The sequence below is a fragment of the Coregonus lavaretus genome (genome assembly GCF_964263955.1).
Source record: "Coregonus lavaretus genome assembly, chromosome: 1".
Taxonomy (NCBI): domain Eukaryota; kingdom Metazoa; phylum Chordata; class Actinopteri; order Salmoniformes; family Salmonidae; genus Coregonus; species Coregonus lavaretus.
Window position 1 is genome coordinate 50,163,095 of NC_139988.1, and position 19,008 is coordinate 50,182,102.

The 19,008-nt window shown below is 42.6% G+C and overlaps 1 protein-coding gene across 2 annotated transcripts in view; it reads left to right on the forward strand.

The window, feature by feature from the left end:
* Positions 1-19,008, forward strand: part of LOC311130354 (bone morphogenetic protein receptor type-1A-like) — a 56,587-nt gene that overhangs the window by 13,440 nt on the left and 24,139 nt on the right. For both annotated transcript variants that reach the window (XM_084163078.1, XM_084163079.1), the window contains exon 2: positions 4,178-4,317. The gene's annotated coding sequence lies outside the window, so the exon portion shown is untranslated. The remainder of the gene's footprint in view (positions 1-4,177; positions 4,318-19,008) is intronic.

Sequence of the window (19,008 nt, forward strand, 5' to 3'; positions counted from 1 at the left end):
AGGCAGTGGGGATAGACTCTATAGCAGGCTTCCCCAACTGGTGTCCCGTTGGCCGAATTTGATCTGTTCCCAAGTATTCCAACGCATAATAGAGACCATATATGTGATCATATAGAAATAATAATAATTAATAATCATTAATTGGATTTATATAGCACTTTTCTTCCAACTGAGCTACCTCATCCACCATCAATGTGTAGCACCCACCTCAGTGATGCACAGTGACCATTTTTGTGCCAGAAGTCTCACCACACCAACTATCAGTTGGAGAGGTGAGTAGTGACATTTTCCAATTAGGAATGAGGGGGATGATTAGGTGGCCATAATGGAATGTGGCCAGGTTGGGAATTTAGCCATGACACCGGGGTGAACACCCCTACTCTTACAATAAGCGCCATGGGATTTTAAATGACCACAGACAGTCAGGACACCAGTTTTAACGTCCCATCCGAAAGACGGCACCCTACGCAGGACAATGTTCCCAAATGTAATCAAGGTTTGAAATGATTATTTTAGTCAAATATGATATCTGTTTAGGCTTCTTACGGTCAATTTGCAGTCGACCATCCGCTGAATCTTGTTGATGATTCCTGTGCTATAGGATTTGTAGTTCTTTGACTTTGTGCGATTAATTGACCACCTATAAAACTAAACGCCAGAAATATTTTGAAAACAGCTACTGCAGCAATTATTTTGCTATAAATGTGATCATACTTGACCATTTTTATTCACAAATGCGAGTGAAATGCTCGTACTGTGGAGCCCTGACCACCACCTGCCAACGTGGCTGATAAAATAGACATCTTACCTGCCAAGATCTACCTGCAGGTAGGCCCTGCAAAGGAGCAAGAAAAATAAGGGAATGTATGCTTGTTGAAAACACTGAGCAAATGGAATAGATGTAGGTTAGGGCTTCGTGGATAAAGTAGCTAGTTGACAGGTGGCTGTTTTTCCTGTGAGGAGGCACTTGACTAAGGTGAAAGTTTCTGAGAGAGGAGTGGAAAAGCTGGCGTAGGCCCATACACATTCCCAAACAGAGAGGACCCTGTGAACGGACCGGAGCCACTCTCCCTCCCTTGTATGGTCTTTAATTTCAATTAGCTATGGCTGATCGTTCACTTTGATGGCATTAGTCGCTCCTCTGAGCTTCGACACTTTTCCCTCTGCTCTCGTGCCACTCTGTTGGTTTTGCTAAAGCCGACGGAATTAACTTCAGTGATGGAATCTCCAAATGCTTCACTTCCTTTTTCGAATCTCCAAATGCTTCACACACACACAAGCTCACATATCAGCCCAATAATGTTTCTTTTTGTTGTTTGTTTGTTAACTTTAGTTTTTTCTGTGCTGCGGGATTCCTCTCTGTGCACTTTTGGGCAGTAGTGTTCCCTCTACTGGCTGACAGTTCTCTTACATTATGCAAGGCAGGACAAAGACGGTTACACATCTATCCTGTCAGACTGTAAAGTTTAACACCTCACTGACACCAAGTGCTGTGAGGAATTTGCATATAACGTGACAAGGAACTTGAAGCTTTTCCCACCACAACAGATGTGGAATATGTGAGGCTAAATCTCCAACTTAATGATAGCACTTAAACTTGAGTAGAACTACAAGATGTCTAGCCTAGTACTTTCGTTCTCTATTTTAATGTTTCCTGCATTTCTCTCTGCATTGTTGCTTTTACTCAAAATAACTATTCCCGGAGCCATGCCCCTGCACTGTGACAGACCTCCCAACCTCAGAATATATTCCTGCATTCTCTCAGGACTTATATAAATAGCCAGCGCGGTTAGTTGCCAATTATCGGCTGCACCCTTAAGTGACCTTGGCCTGGTGAGGAGACATTCGAGTCTAGAGGCAGAGGCGGTACTGTAAACAGATGAGCACAGCTGATCTCCCTCTGCTGCCTTTCACTCTCGTGCTCACTGTGTCTTTTCGTGGATTTTTTTCTTCAATTTGTTTTGTATTTGCTCATACTAACCACTCTAGCACGTTCAAATGGCTATTTTCTTGTCATTTGGCCTAAAAGTAGTTAGTGCATGGAATGCCTACTGCAGTTGTTATTTCCTTTACAAGGGTGTTTTAGACGACTCTGGTGCCCTCAAATGCCTTTAAGCAAACAGAACAGAGGTTCCTGCTCGCAGGAAATACGATTTTTATTTGATGTAGTGAGTTTGTCGCGGGTTGTCCGGCCTGAATGTAAACTCACTTTGACATCCCTGGCTTAATAAAGGCCCTTCGAGTCTCAAGGAGCTCTCTCGTGTGGAAGAATAGCCCGTGTTGGTGCTGAGAGCAGTTCCTGGCTGTTGGGCCACATCCAGACCATGCTGTTCCACTTATCTCCCAGCCACAGCAGGGGCTTCTCTGGCCTGCAGTGGCCCTCTCACAGGAGGCTTTATGAGGACACCCTTGTCCTCCCCCCACCCCGTGGAATAACACCTCCACGGGTCTAAAATCAGATGTTTGTGTGTCCCCCAATGTGCTGTTGGGATGTCTTTGCTGATATTTCTGTCAGCTAGATGAGGATTCCCCCCTCCTGTAGCTCAGTTGGTAGAGCATGGCGCTTGCAATGCCAGGGTTGTGGGTTCGATTCCCACGGGGGGCCAGTATGAAAAATGTATGCACTCACTAACTGTAAGTCACTCTGGATAAGAGCGTCTGCTAAATTACTAAAATGTAAATGTATCATACAAGGAAGTGACTGACACTTTGCCCCTTAGTATGTTTTCAGGTTAATGTAGGCTAAGCCTAAAGCTGTTTTGAAAGGCTAATCTTAAATCAAATTAGGCCTAATTTTATGTAATCCTATTCCCAGTTATCAACATTTTAATTCCACATGAAATTGGCTCATTTTGTTATTAAACATTGGTTCCAGGCCTCCCACAGTGAAAAAGCTGAAATTCACTACATTCATTCATCTGCTTGCTCTGCCCTCATATATATTTAGCCTCACAATGAAGAGTTTCACCATTTTCCAGGGCTGTAAGTAGAACACAAAACAATCTGACAAACAGTTGCATTCATTAGTTTTATTGACAAATGTCAGACAAAAATAAGGTCTGCCAAGCGAAAACCTGAAATGTATTCATAAGAATGCTGTAAGTACCGAAATTGTTTGCTCAGTGGTAAATAATATCCAACTTGTCAGTGAGTGACAACTGGAGTTTGTGACAGCAACTGTGTGTTTATTACAGTATTATAGACACTATGTCCCGAGATTTCCTATGATCTATGTAGAAGAACCTCTTACCTTCTAATGACTCTTGCGTGGCTTGTTAGCGTCATAGAGCAAAACAGGTTACGTGTTTGTGAGAGTCTCAGCTTTTCATAGATGGGTCATAATAGTTTGTAGCTCAAACCATTCAGACTAGACGTTTTTGCGAGAAGAACAGTCTTCGGGATCCGCCCTTGTCTCACAAACACCAATCTAACTCCCGTTAATCATAGGCTAACGGAACAAATAGACGAATCCAATGCAATAACCCAGCAGCCACAATGTTTAAAAAGGGTTAATGTCCAAAATGTGCCAGCGTTACTGTGGGACTCAAGGTTATTGACTTGACTAATCGCGCAAGTGAGTCAATGTATGAGTCGCCAACATTTTATTTGTCAGACACAAAAGTCCTCTACCTTAGAGCTGTAGGCCTATCTCTTATATTCCTGTTGGAATTTGCCTCGGACTCTCTGAGGCAGCGTCCTTCTGGCAGTGATGCTGAAGTGGCGGTACTTCCACGCACACACCCATCCGGCACTGCTAATGACTTCTAAAGTTGTGAGAACTAAGTTGTGATGTGTAATGCCTTTCCCTCATTGGAGGTCGTAGTGTACTGCGGCTGGGTCCCTGGGCTCCTGGCCCGGTGACAGTCTGTCTGCAGCGCTGTGCCGTGGCTGCTGCCCAGTCATCTGATACCTCTGCACCACTCGGTTTGCCCAGCAACCCCCTCAGCCTCCTTAACCCATAGGGTTTGTGCGCACAATGTTTAGCTAAATCATAATTTTTATTTTCAACCAGACATCCCAAGACTCGTGATATGCAATCAATAGCCTTCCCCACCTGACATGTTTTGTGGTTCCCATCTGTCATTGACAATGACACACTTTGGTCGAGTCAGAAGTGCAGTAAGTCCCATTTTCTTGGTGTGTGACTAACTTGAGGTTCTTACTCTCTCCTGCTCAGGTTTCCATTGTGCCATGCTGGATTTCTGTCTCCAGCATCTATATGTTCTCTATCCCTATGGATCTGTATGACCCCCAGCACCAACACTGGTCTCTACAAGCATCCTCAACATGCCCCTGCACCATGGATCCCCCAGTGAGGTAAGACTACTCTCTCTGGCTGTTACAGTGAATCAGAGGGATGACTCCTGCGCTGGATTATGCTTGTGATGATGCATGTTCAGCTCCATACAGTGTGTAAATTGTGCAAGATGTGTTGTGGTCACATGCTTGGTTGGTGAATGAAATCCGAATGGATTCCAAATAGAGATGCATCTCAGCCTTTTTATCTAACCTAACAAACAAATATTCATTTCTCTGCGGAGGGCACCGGTGATTACCCCAAAACCTGATTATACCCCTCCCACTCTGAGGAGATTAACCCCTGACCTCTCCCAGCAGACAGAGCTGGCCAATCAGGTGGTTTCCTGGCTCATAATTGCAGGCGCAGATTGGGTCATTGGAGCTGTCTGCTGATGTGAATAATAACTGGAGCAGGAAAGGACCTGATTACACATGCTCCTGGAGGTTTAGGCTACACATCTGTGAGTTTGCCATGGGTGGAGTGACACCCGCCATGAGAAATTTTTCCCCCTCTTTTTCTGGTCTTAAAAAAATAAGTATCTCGTTGACATTAAGACACCTAGTCTTAGTTCACAGTTTAAAAATGTATAAAAGATTAGATGATAATGAACTGATCGGTTGCACATATGTTCTGTATTTTGTTTTTGTTTGAGAGAAGAAGAAAAAAGTTTCTGCACTCCACTGGCAGACCTTCAGTCAGGGAGTCTACTCGAGCAAATTGCTACCATATGTTCACAGAGGATGTTGAACCCAATGTATTTCACATCCTCGTTTTTAAACAACACTAAGGCGAGTTGGTGAGCTTCCCAATTTGTGCCTCCTGTTTTGTGTCCAACCTTTGCTCCTGAATCGTCACTCATAGACTCTAAAGCAGGGGTCCCCAACTGTTGGACGTAAGACTGTAAAAACACCAGCAAATCAGCTCCAAGTGATTTACATTTTGGAAATCTGTTCCAAATTATTCCCATGCATAATAGAGATTAGATATGTGATCATATACAAATGTAAGCAAGGTTGGAAATTATTATGTTTTTTAGTCAAATATTATATCTGTTTGGGGTTCTTGAGGTCAATTTGCATTCTACAAATTATTTGTAATTATGTTCCGGCCCCCTTACCATCTGCTCAAGAAAAAAATCTAGTTGATGATCCTGCTCTAAAGCACGGTGTGACTTAAAGATGAGACAAATATTTCACCAGCTGGATAAATGTGAAGCATCCGCTTGGCGTTTCCACTCACTACCAAATATGGTAGTGAGAGGAAGCCCAGTGGCCGGCAATGGGAGAAGATGTATCGAGATGGATTTTGGCCGACATTCTGCACATTTTCTCGTCGATGAAACATTTGATCAATGCAATACAGTTTTCTGTTCCCAAAACTACAATCTGTTACGAACAGAGTGGACTAAGTTTTGTAAACTTGACCCTTTGCCAACGTTTCAAGAAATGGTGTTGTTTAGAAGGAGTGCAAAGGCAAATTGAGTTATTGCACACGCGCACTTAACAGCGTAGGCATTCCCTAACGGAAATATGCAAATTAATCCTAGAACATGCCAATAGGATCTCTCTCTAGCTCATGCTCATCTCTGCCCACCTCCTTGCTTGTTCTGTCTGCTATGACTCATTTGTTCCCATTGGAAATGACTGGCTGTGGTCTAGCTTGGGTTACTTATAAAAAATATTTTGTCCTGTTGACGGGGATGCAGTGCTCGTTTTGTGGGAAGCTTGTACTCCCACTGGTATGTAAATTCCAGAAGTAACTGTGTGACTCCTGGCTTGTTGACAGAAGAAGCTAGCAGTTATCCCGATAGATTAGCCCACCTTCGCTCTGCGCAGCAGTAGTAGTGTGTGGACCATGTTAATTCCTTAGTGATGTGGACACCAAGGAACTTGAAGCTCTCGACCCGCTCCACTACAGCCCCATCGATGTGGATGGGGCGTGCTCAACCCTCCGTTTCCTGTAGTCCACAATCAGCTCCTTTGTCTTGCTAACATTGGGGGAGAGGTTGTTGTCCTGGCACCACACTGCCAAGTCTCTGACCTCCTCCCTATAGACCGCCTCATCGTTGGTGATCAGTCCTATCACCGCCGTGTCATCAGCAACCTTGATGATGGTGTTTGAGTCGTGCGTGGCCACGCAGTTGTGGGTGAACAGGGAGTACAGGAGGAGACTAAGCACACACCCCTGAGGGGCTCCCGTGTTCTCGCCATGTGTTGTTGCCTACCCTCACCGCCTGGGGGGCGGCCCATCAGGAAGTCCAGGATCCAGTTGCAGCTGGAGGTGTTCAGTCCCAGGGTCCTGAGCTTGGTAATGAGCTTGGAGATTATTATGGTGTTGACTGCTGAGCTGTAGTCAATGAACAGCATTCTTACATAGGTATTCCTTTTGTCCAGGGGGGTGAGAGCAGTGTGGAGTGCAATAGAGATTGCGTCATCTGTGGATCTGTTGAGGTGGTATGCTAGTTAGAGCTGGGCGATATGGCCGAAATATCACGGTATAAAATAAAAATAAAATAATAATTAGACGGTATGACTGTATTTGACTGTATTTTATGTTTTGGAATAATACAAGTTCTATATTTAGTGCTGCGTGACCCTAGAGTGACGACACATACAGTCCCAGTCAAAAGTTTGGACACACCTACTCATTCCAGGGTTTTTCTTTATTTGTACTATTTTCTACATTGTAGAATAATAGTGAAGACATCAAAGCTATGAAATAACACATGGAATCATGTAGTAACCAAAAAAGTATTAAACAAATCAAAATCTATTTTATATTTGAGATTCTTCAAATAGCCACCCTTTGCCTTGATGTCAGCTTTGTACACTCTTGGCATTCTCTCAACCAGCTTCATCTGGAATGCTTTTCCAACAGTTTTGAAAGAGTTCCCACATATGCTGAGCACTTGTTGGCTGCTTTTCCTTCACTCTGCCGTCCGACTCATCCCAAACCATCTCAATTGGGTTGAGGTCGGGGGATTGTGGAGGCCAGGTCATCTGATGCAGCACTCATCACTCTCCTTCTTGGTAAAATAGCCCTTACACAGCCTGGAGGTGTGTTGGGTCATTGTCCTGTTGATAAACAAATGATAGTCCCAACCAGATGGGATGGCGTATCACTGCAGAATGCTGTGGTAGCCATGCTGGTTAAGTGTGCCTTGAATTCTAAATAAATCAGACAGTGTCGCCAGCAAAGCACCCCCACACCATAACACCACCTCCTCCATGCTTTACGGTGGGAACTACACATGCAGAGATCATCCATTCACCCACACCGCATTTGACAAAGACACGCCGGTTGGAATCAAAAATCTCCAATTTGGACTCCAGACCATAGGACAAATTTCCACCGGTCTAATGTCCATTGCTCGTGTTTCTTGGCCCATGCAGGTCTCTTCTTCTAAATGGTGTCCTTTAGTAGTGGTTTCTTTGCAGCAATTCGACCATGAAGGCCTGATTCACACAGGCCCCTCTGAACAGTTGATGTTGAGATGTCTGTTACTTGAACTCTGTGAAGCATTTATTTGGGCTGCAATTTCTGAGGCTGGTTACTCTAATGAACTTATCCTCTGCAGCAGAGGTAACTCTGGGTCTTCCATTCCTGTGGCGGTCCTGATGAGAGCCAGTTTCATCATAGCGCTTGATGGTTTTTGCGACTGCACTTGAAGGAACTCACATTTCTTGAAATGTTCCGTATTGACTGACCTTCATGTCTTAAAGTAATGATGGTCTGTCGTTTCTCTTTGCTTATTTGAGCTGTTCTTGCCATAATGTGGACTTGGTCTTTTACCATATCTTTTGGTGTCACAACACAACTGATTGGCTCAAACGCATTAAGAAGGAAATAAATTACACAAATTAACTTTTAAGAAGGCACACATGTTAATTGAAATGCATTCCAGGTGACTACCTCATGAAGCTGGTTACGAGAATGCCAAACATGTGCAAAGCTGTCATCAAGACAAAGGGTGGCTACTTTGAAGAATCTCATCTCAAATATATTTTGATTTGTTTAGCACTTTTTTGGTTACTACATGATTCCATATGTGTTATTTCATAGTTTTGATGTCTTCACTATTATTATATGTTGTAAAATAAATAGTAAAAATAAAGAAAAACCCTTGAATGAGTAGGTGTGTCTAAACCTTTGACTGGTAGTGTACATTCTAAGTGATTTCAATGGGTCTTCCTCCATTATGATTGTTTTATGCTGTTCAATTCAACTTCAACCAAAAATACTTTACAGCATTTATCAATTTCTGCATTTCCTGCACTCATTTGAGTTCATTTCCACACAGCATACGTAGGGCTGCACGATATGGGCAAACAATCTAGGCCTTAACCAAATGCTGCAATTGCGATTTTACTTGCAATTTAGAGCAAAACACATGGGTGAATTGTTGGAATCATGGAACTAGAATGATTATTCTAATTCTATAGTGGAATATAATAGTGGGCACTTTGAATACAATGTTTGACGTGACAACGAATGAAAATGCCAGGAAGGAGTTATTGTGACTGGGTAGGAATCAAAGTGTTGATAATTGTTTCCTAGGGGACCCAATAATCTTTTGCTACATTGAATGTTTTCTTTTAGCTACTTCATATAGCTAACATATTCATGCTTTGCATATTCCTCTTTGATTTAGAAGATACTATTGCACAAACGACATGCATCACTGGTATTATCAGGCTATATAGCTACTTACGTTTGCTCTGACTCAGTACATTTATTAGCTAACTAGCTAGCCAGCTAACTAGCGATTAGCATTACCGGCTAACAAGATTTAGGCCCATCTTGCTAAGAAAAGACAAACTAGCTGTTTGCAGATGTAAGAAACAAACTAATAGTGTAATTATAGAACACTAGTGGATTTATATTAAGAACAAAGTGAAAACAGCATCATTGTCATCAACGTTGTTGCATGTGCTGCATTGACCATGCAGACCGAACGCAAGTGTCTCGTGGTCGAGGAACATCAAATGCGCTCCTTGAGTGACGGGGCAGAGTTAGGTCTGTGTGGAAAGCGGCATGGAGAGAGATGACTCAAGTAGCAAAGTAAACTATAAAAATTGACGTTACACACCGTGTATCACATTTAACAAAACATTCAAATACCATTATAGAAGGTAAAGTAACAAACCCAAACCGGTCCGTGCATCAGTACCGGTATATCGTAAAATACGGTATACCACACAGCCCTACGGTATGCGAATTAGTGTGGGTCCAGGGTGTCTGGGATGATGGTGTTGATGTGAGCCATGACCAGCCTTTCAAAGCGTTTCATGGCTATAGATGTGAGTGCTATGGGGCGATAGCCATTTAGGAAGGTTACCTTGGCGTTCTTGGGCACGTGGACTATGGTGGTCTGCTTGAAACAAGTGGTCAGGGATAGGAAAATGTCAGTGAAGACCCTTGCCAGCTGGTCAGCGCATTCTCTGAGTACGTGTCCTGGTATTCCGTTTCTGGTTGGGGTATGTACGTACAGTCACTGTGGGGATGATGTTGTCGATGCACTTACAGTGCCTTCAGAAAGTATTCACACCCCTTGACATTTTGTTATTACAGCCTTAATTTTGTGTCACTGGCCTACACACAATACCCCATAATGTCAAAGTGGAATTATGTTTTTAGAAATGTTTACAAATTCATAACAAATGAAAAGCTGAAATGTCTTCAGTGAATAAGTATTCAACCCCTTTTATGGCAACCTACAGTGGGGGAAAAAAGTATTTAGTCAGCCACCAATTGTGCAAGTTCTCCCACTTAAAAAGATGAGAGAGGCCTGTAATTTTCATCATAGGTACACGTCAACTATGACAGACAAATTGAGGGAAAAAAATCCAGAAAATCACATTGTAGGATTTTTTATGAATTTATTTGCAAATTATGGTGGAAAATAAGTATTTGGTCACCTACAAACAAGCAAGATTTCTGGCTCTCACAGACCTGTAACTTCTTATTTAAGAGGCTCCTCTGTCCTCCACTCGTTACCTGTATTAATGGCACCTGTTTGAACTTGTTATCAGTATAAAAGACACCTGTCCACAACCTCAAACAGTCACACTCCAAACTCCACTATGGCCAAGACCAAAGAGCTGTCAAAGGACACCAGAAACAAAATTGTAGACCTGCACCAGGCTGGGAAGACTGAATCTGCAATAGGTAAGCAGCTTGGTTTGAAGAAATCAACTGTGGGAGCAATTATTAGGAAATGGAAGACATACAAGACCACTGATAATCTCCCTCGATCTGGGGCTCCACGCAAGATCTCACCCCGTGGGGTCAAAATGACCACAAGAACGGTGAGCAAAAATCCCAGAACCACACGGGGGGACCTAGTGAATGACCTGCAGAGAGCTGGGACCAAAGTAACAAAGCCTACCATCAGTAACACACTACGCCGCCAGGGACTCAAATCCTGCAGTGCCAGACGTGTCCCCCTGCTTAAGCCAGTACATGTCCAGGCCCGTCTGAAGTTTGCTAGAGTGCATTTGGATGATCCAGAAGAGGATTGGGAGAATGTCATATGGTTAGATGAAACCAAAATATAACTTTTTGGTAAAAACTCAACTCGTCGTGTTTGGAGGACAAAGAATGCGGAGTTGCACCCAAAGAACACCATACCTACTGTGAAGCATGGGGGTGGAAACATCATGCTTTGGGGCTGTTTTTCTGCAAAGGGACCAGGACGACTGATCCGTCTAAAGGAAAGAATGAATGGGGCCATGTATCGTGAGATTTTGAGTGAAAACCTCCTTCCATCAGCAAGGGCATTGAAGATGAAACGTGGCTGGGTCTTTCAGCATGACAATGATCCCAAACGCACCGCCTGGGCAACGAAGGAGTGGCTTCGTAAAAAGCATTTCAAGGTCCTGGAGTGGCCTAGCCAGTCTCCAGATCTCAACCCCATAGAAAATATTTGGAGGGAGTTGAAAGTCTGTGTTGCCCAGCGACAGCCCCAAAACATCACTGCTCTAGAGGAGATCTGCATGGAGGAATGGGCCAAAATACCAGCAACAGTGTGTGAAAACCTTGTGAAGACTTACAGAAAACGTTTGACCTGTGTCATTGCCAACAAAGGGTATATAACAAAGTATTGAGAAACTTTTGTTATTGACCAAATACTTATTTTCCACCATAATTTGCAAATAAATTCATTAAAAATCCTACAATGTGATTTTCTGGAATTTGTTTTCTCATTTTGTCTGTCATAGTTGACGTGTACCTATGATGAAAATTACAGGCCTCTCATCTTTTTAAGTGGGAGAACTTGCACAATTGGTGGCTGACTAAATACTTTTTTTCCCCACTGTAAATAAGTTCAGGAGTAAAAATGTGCTCAACTCTGTGTGCAATAATAGTCCATGTGACTTAAATGGCTCCTGAACTTTAGCCTTGCCATAACAAAGTGGTTGATTACTTAAGACATTTCAGCTTTTCATTTTTTATTAATTTGTAAAAATAATTATTATTATAATATTCCACTTTGACATTATGGGGTTTTCTGTGTGGAAAAAGGTGTGAATACTTTCTGAAGGCACTGTACATGAAAACATGATGCATATTTTGAAAGCTAAGAATCAGCCCTTTCAAATTGTGTGACATACAATAAATAGCACAACATCAATCAAATGGTAATCAGTCAAGAAAAAACACCTGTGAAAATGTGTGTCCTGTACGAAAATCAACACTTTTTTCCCAAACTGCCATTTACATAACTTCCTAATGAAGATAGAGAAAAACGTAGAGTATATTGAGTCTTATTTTGTAAAGATTGAACATCTGAAATCAGAATAGTAATACCTTTTACTGTGAATGAGTTACAGCCGTTTTAGTGAACGGTGGTATTTTTCTAGAATTCTATGGAATGTTCCATTATCAGATACTTTCTTTTCTGCATTGTATATTAAACAGCTCTGCACCAAAAGCTTCACTGTGCACTTTGATTATCTGTCCTGTGAGTCTGTCTGGAAGCTGGGTTAGTTCAGCTCTCCGGGTGACTGCAAACCTAAATAATCATAAAATAATGTTGCATTGCACTTTCTTGCAAAACGCAGCATATGGGCCATAAAGTTGCATATCTTGAAAATGTGGTTTGCTGACATGCAAAACATTTTGGGACTATATCCACAATTGACTAATGTAACAAATACCAAAAGATAGTTTTTGGGTGGAAATGTCCTTTAAAGATGCTGTTTTTGAAGCTGGTGTCAAAACCGAAAGTAAAAGACACAAAAACTAAACTTAAGCAAGGAAAGCATAGAAATAGCGCACATAGAACAGATCTACCGCTTCTTAGACTTGTTTTCAACAAGAATGACAGATCTATAACTCACTTTTCTATATGAATTTGGTCAGGTCGGCCAAAAGGTTACATACTGTAGCTTTAATTATTCTGCTGAAAATACAATGTCGTTATCAAAGTAATTTTCAGTGTGGAACCTGTATGTTTAGGGGGCTATGGCCTAGGCTAACCCATTCTAATTGGTACTAGCAGCAAAGTAACCTATATAAGCGGAAAATGGACGGGATACAATTGTTCCAAACTGCAGCTGGTTGTTGGAACACATTTCCCTACTTCAATCAACCAGTCCATTTTGAATTTGTGATAAAACTGTCATTTGGCAAGGAAATGTAGCTTGTGTATCCCATCAGTTAAAGGAATTGTTTATACCCACTGTTTTTATAGGCATTTCTGTAGGCCTAATGGGAGCTTGTGTGCGCACTCAGCACACGTGTGTAGAGGAAGCGGTCGAAACTCAATTGAGTGAGTGAGACACTGAGGGGAAATGGAATTTAGGGAGAAGAATTGTGATACTTTGTTTGGTTTCTTTTTTGTTGTGCCCTGCAAATACACATGTAGCTACAAATGGAACACCAGAGTCAAAGCAAATTAACATTGACTTCAAGATTTAAAAAAATCGGGACAAGCGACAAAGCCCATTCCAACAAATAGTTGTACATTCGTTGGTAGTAGCCAACTCGCTAATGACCTTCAGGTTGCTAATGGTACTCAGTTTTCTATTGTCCCCCTAACCACTCTGACATCAATTCAAATGCAATTGACAATCACATCAAAACAGTATCATGCTTTTGAAACACCTCACTGTGATCAATCAATTTGAAGAAAGAAGTTCAACAGGTTGAAGAGAGTAGCTGGAGTAGTAGTGTTCTCTGGGGTAATCCATGTCTCCGTCAGGGCCAAAAAGTAAAGGGACTGATAGACACCATAGGCTGAGATGAACTGGGCTTTCTTGACCACAGATCGGCAGTATCAAACGCTGCCAGAGACCCAGAATTCCACATGGGTTGTGCACGCAGGGTACACTAAATTAGAAGGATTGCAGCCAAGGTGTGGGGAGCGTCTGTAACGCCTTCAGGGAGAAGAGCGAACAGGTATAGAAAAAACACACATAGTTGCCAAAGCTACAAAATAACAAAACTAGATCAGAAAAAAACTAGGTAAGATACTCAAGTGAGAGTGGTGTGGAGCCTTCCTCAAAGAACTCTGCAGAACAACTTGGAAGGACTGTCTTAGTTTCGGCAACGGTCTTAGTTTTGCCAACGAGACTGACACGACCGCCGCTTACAGCTGCCGCTGAGAAACCAGGGGAGGCTGAAGTACTAACACTAATTGCCTAGCTAGCAGAGGTGAAGAGCACACCTCCCTGTACTAATTGCTGATTGCCTAGGAGAGGAGAAACTACTCCCCTTCCAATACAGCCACTGATTTAACAAAACAATTCACATATTGCCCTGTCCCTTAATCCTGGATGTGTCAACAATCATCTGCGAGTTATGAGCAGTCAGCAGTTCACACACCAAGTAGGCTACTGGGAAGACAGGCAGCACTTAAAGTAGGTGGCCCTAGCTAGCAAAAAGACTGTACCAAACAACAAAAGATAAAGACACAAATTATACATATCACTCCTGGAGATATTAGGAGTCCTCTAGCTATAGATAGCTAGCTACCTTGCTTTGTTTTGGCTGACTGTCTACTCGGCTTGTTATCAAAGTTCATTTCACAGACTCATCTTATCAATCGAAAAAAAATACTCTAAAATGTAAATATTATAATTAGCAATTGTATACAGTTTCTTACATTGATATTGTTGTCCAGGTCTCATAGACCAAGTTGTGAGAAACCTTTCAGGTCCAGATGAGGCGAGGTGGCTCCCGGTGGCAGCGTTAACTTTCAGTCCCCTGCCAAACTCACAATTTGCGCAATTCAAGATGGCGCTACCCATACCTCTAACAAACCATTGTTCAATATCAAAATCCTAAAAATATAGAAGTTTCTATGTTAAATGCACATGTTTAGTATTGGTGGATGGAATACATCTCTTTGCTTAGCTTAAATTCATAAAGTGTTTCCATTCCCCTTTTAAGGATTAGCCTATGTGTTGTGGTCAGTTCAAATCACTGAACTGCTAGGCCTGTACCTAGTATATTCCTGATGACGATCCATTGTGGGTCGAAACTTTGTCAAAATGAAACGCATCACTTGCCCCTCATCCTCCCATCTTCAAGGTCAGTCTATTGACCGCCGGAGAGATGCTTTCTGACATAAAGTACTAGCAGATCCTGTTGTCCTGACAAAGCCTTATTTCAGACCATGCTCTGGGAGGGAGGATCTGTCTGTCTCAGGGTGGATGGTTTCTCGCAGGAGGATTGCTGTGCTGGAGCGCAGCCTGGCCCCAGCTCTTATCAGCACCCTGCCTCTCCCCATCTCCCCTCCCCTGGCAGTGGAATGTGTGAGCAGGTAATGGAAAATAAACAGGCAGAAAATCTTGGCTCCTTGGAGGAGTGATACTGGGCACCTTGCCGGAGCCGACCCTTTGTCAAAGGAAAAACAATATTTAAAGAACGGAGTGGTTTTGAATTGGCCTGCTTGTGGATTTTCTCAAATGTTCTGCTTTCTTAAAGGGGGCCTCTATTTTAACAAGGGCATCAACACTGTTTAGATCAGAGGGTGTTCAGTAGATTTCAGGAGGTATTATCAAAATCACAGGCAACCCTAATATCATGCGAAACCATGCTGTAAAACGTCAATTACCCTGTACAGTATGGTTTAATCATAGGGTAGCCTACTCGTCCATGGGTGTCGTATGCATGTGGGCAGTGGTGTGTGTGTTCACTGTGTGTTTTTGCGAGTCTGTGTGTGTGTAAGCATGCCTTATTAGAGATGCATTAGCCGTGGTTGCAGTAATTGACTGTGTCTGTGGAGGATAACCTCAGATCCTGGCCTCTATTCAACACCATACCTTCTCACCACTGTGTGTCCTTGGATCTCAGACTTCATTTTTGCCACAAACCCATGTTGTAATACAGTTGAATGTTTAAAGCAAAACACTTGAGTTCAGTTTGGTCAACATTTCTGAACAAATGGATTTGTCTGCGTAGACTACAACGGTAACACCATAGTTTCAGATTATCATTTGAGTGTTAAGTTTTTGTTTCAACATTGCCTACACGATCTTTAGAGTTAAAGGTTCTGCAGTTCCTTTTCATAGGTTCTGCCCTGTTCACACTCACTGACTTCGTGAAATGGGAATGCCAGGTGTGACAAGTCAGATCACAGTTGAGACCGCACACATTCTTATTTCTCAATTCTTATGACATCGCCAAGTTTGTGTACCTCTGTAGTGCTCCTCCCTATCCTAATCAATGTTATAATTTGACATGTTTATGGTTGCAATGTATGCTTTATGACACATGTTAGGTAAAGTGTTTCCTTAGCGATACTTTCATGATAAACACTTACCCTACCTCACACACAATCAGTTAGTTCAAACATCTCTACTGATGTTGCTCAATCTTTTTAGCTGTTTCAGGTTCACGGTGTAAACATGTTCAAAAGTGCTAGACACTTTTTAATCTTATAGTTGTATACACTGTGGGGTTTTAGGTGTATATGACCAGTGGCAGATGTTATATTGCCCTGCAAATTAACTTTTGTTTCTGTTCCTTCTACTCACACAAGTAAAGCTCCCTACCAATAGGGACTCACGCACTGTAGACTGCAATTTGTCAGTGAGGAAGGGAGAGATGCTGGACAGTGTGGCTCGGGGAGCGGAGAAGGAAAATGAGGAAGAGGACAAAGAATAAGTCAAGGATAAGGTGGAAGAGAGGGCGTGTGTGTTGGAGGCCGCAGCTCAGTGTGGATGGGTATTCTTATGCTAATCCACTCCCTGGATGAGGCGCAAAGCAGCCAAGCAAACAATGGCAGTGGAGCCAGAAAGTCTGCCCTGTAGTCTAGCAGGCCTTGAAAGGCATGTGGGGCAGGGCGCTGACACTGGGAGAAGGCTGCCTGCAGCATGGAGAGGGCTGCCTGCAAGGAGGGGCCCCAGGAGGGGCCAGGGATCTTTGCCAAGGTAGGGAGAGAGTGGAAGAGCAGGAGCGAGGGAGGAGTGGAGGAAATAGTGAGACAGAAGAGAGGGAGAGAGAAGACAAATGACATACCACACCACTGTTCACTTTAGAGGCAGCAGGGCCTCTAAAGAGTTATTTCCAAGGCTGTGTGAGAGACGTAGCAAGACTGTTTAGTTGTACCGAAGTGTTTCTCATTTACACCCGTTGTCTCTGTGTTGTCCATTCACCAGGCCAGTATTGCTCAAGTCTACCTTATTATCCTCAACTAAAACGGCAAAGCCCAATATTAGTAGATTTATTTTTCGAGTTTAGGAGATGGAAAGTAAGCATTGAAGTCAATCAGGCAGCTTTGTTTTCATTTAGACTGCTGCTTTCCAGAACGGGAAGTGCAGATGCATTAAGGTTGGTTATTGATGTCTGGTCTTCCCTGCAGCCATCCAGAGAAGGAAGTGGAGAGGCATTAGAGGTGGATTATTGATGCCCCCCCCAGCACAGAGGAGGCATCCAGCTCTAGGCTCATTTTACAGAGCTATTACTATATGAGGGGGGGTAAAATCAAAATGTGTCTGACTTTCAGACGTTGGGAGTGCACTATCACTAAAAATTCACCTCAGGTTAGACAGTTTCTAGATGTGCTAGTTCTTGTCCTGAGAATAAGCACCATGCTTATTCTTTATCATTTCCGTCATTGAGGGTCTTCACACGTATTACACTTATCGCAAAAATACCCTCGGCTACACATACTGGAATGTAAACTGGCGCGTCACATCTCGACCGTTGCCTCCGGAGCGCAGGACACTTGCTTGACAGTTGCTCCCCTCTAAAGAGGGCAGTGTAAACAAAAATGTCTCGTTGAGCCAACACTCTTACAGTAAAAAATTGTAATAGCATAGCAATGTTTTTGAAACAGCTAAAATGTACAGACAGTTTCCTTAATAAATAAATAAAAGTTTTGAGTTTTTACCTGAAATCTCAACAGTACTTTTTTGTTTGTTGCTTGACTGCACTGAGCAGCCACCCAGATCCAGGCAAGAAGCAACTCCCCAGGGAATTATCAATGTTTTCAGTCACAATTTACATTTACGTCATGACTTCCATGATATTTATAAAATTAAGCCTGGTTTATTCTAAGGTAACTTTAATACGGTAGCTAGTGTAGCTTAAAACTGAAATTATTCACAGTCTCCTCTTAATAGCCGGGCAATGGCACACATTTTAGCAAATAAACGCCTGTTTCACATAAACGGTGGGTCTAAATTAATTGTTTGAGGTTACCATGATTTGTTTACAAGGTTTCGTGTTTGATTTGTTACATAAAAAAAATTCAGTAATGACTCAAAAGGATGGCAATAATCTGTTTTTATTGCCAGAAAGAAACTGTTAGCCATTGGCTGCTAACAGCTGAGAACTGCTAGCTAACGGGAAGTGCAAAAACAGTCAACAACTTTGCGAGACCCCTAGAAATCGTCAAAGTAAGAACTGCTGAAAATGCACAGTCAAAGAGGAGAATAATTATTGTCAAGGAAAAGTTTTTTGTTGAAATACAGTGGAGAGAACAAGTATTTGATACACTGCCGATTTTGCAGGTTTTCCTACTTACAAAGCATGCAGAGGTCTGTAATTTTTATCATAGGTACACTTCAACTGTGAGAGACGGAATCTAAAACAAAAATCCAGAAAATGACATTGTATGATTTTTAAGTAATTAATTTGCATTTTATTGCATGACATAAGTATTTGATCACCTACCAACCAGTAAGAATTCCGGCTCTCACAGACCTGTTAGTTTTTCTTTAAGAAGCCCTCCTGTTCTCCACTTATTACCTGTATTAACTGCACCTGTTTGAACTCGTTACCTGTATAAAAGACACCTGTCCACACACTCAATCAAACAGACTCCAACCTCTCCACAATGGCCAAGACCAGAGAGCTGTGTAAGGACATCAGGGATAAAATTGTAGACCTGCACAAGGCTGGGATGGGCTACAGGACAATAGGCAAGCAGCTTGGTGAGAAGGCAACAACTGTTGGCGCAATTATTAGAAAATGGAAGAAGTTCAAGATGACGGTCAATCACCCTCGGTCTGGGGCTCCATGCAAGATCTCACCTCGTGGGGCATCAATGATCATGAGGAAGGTGAGGGATCAGCCCAGAACTACACGGCAGGACCTGGTCAATGACCTGAAGAGAGCTGGGACCACAGTCTCAAAGAAAACCGTTAGTAACACATTACGCTGTCATGGATTAAAATCCTGCAGCGCACGCAAGGTCCCCCTGCTCAAGCCAGCGCATGTCCAGGCCCGTCTGAAGTTTGCCAATGACCATCTGG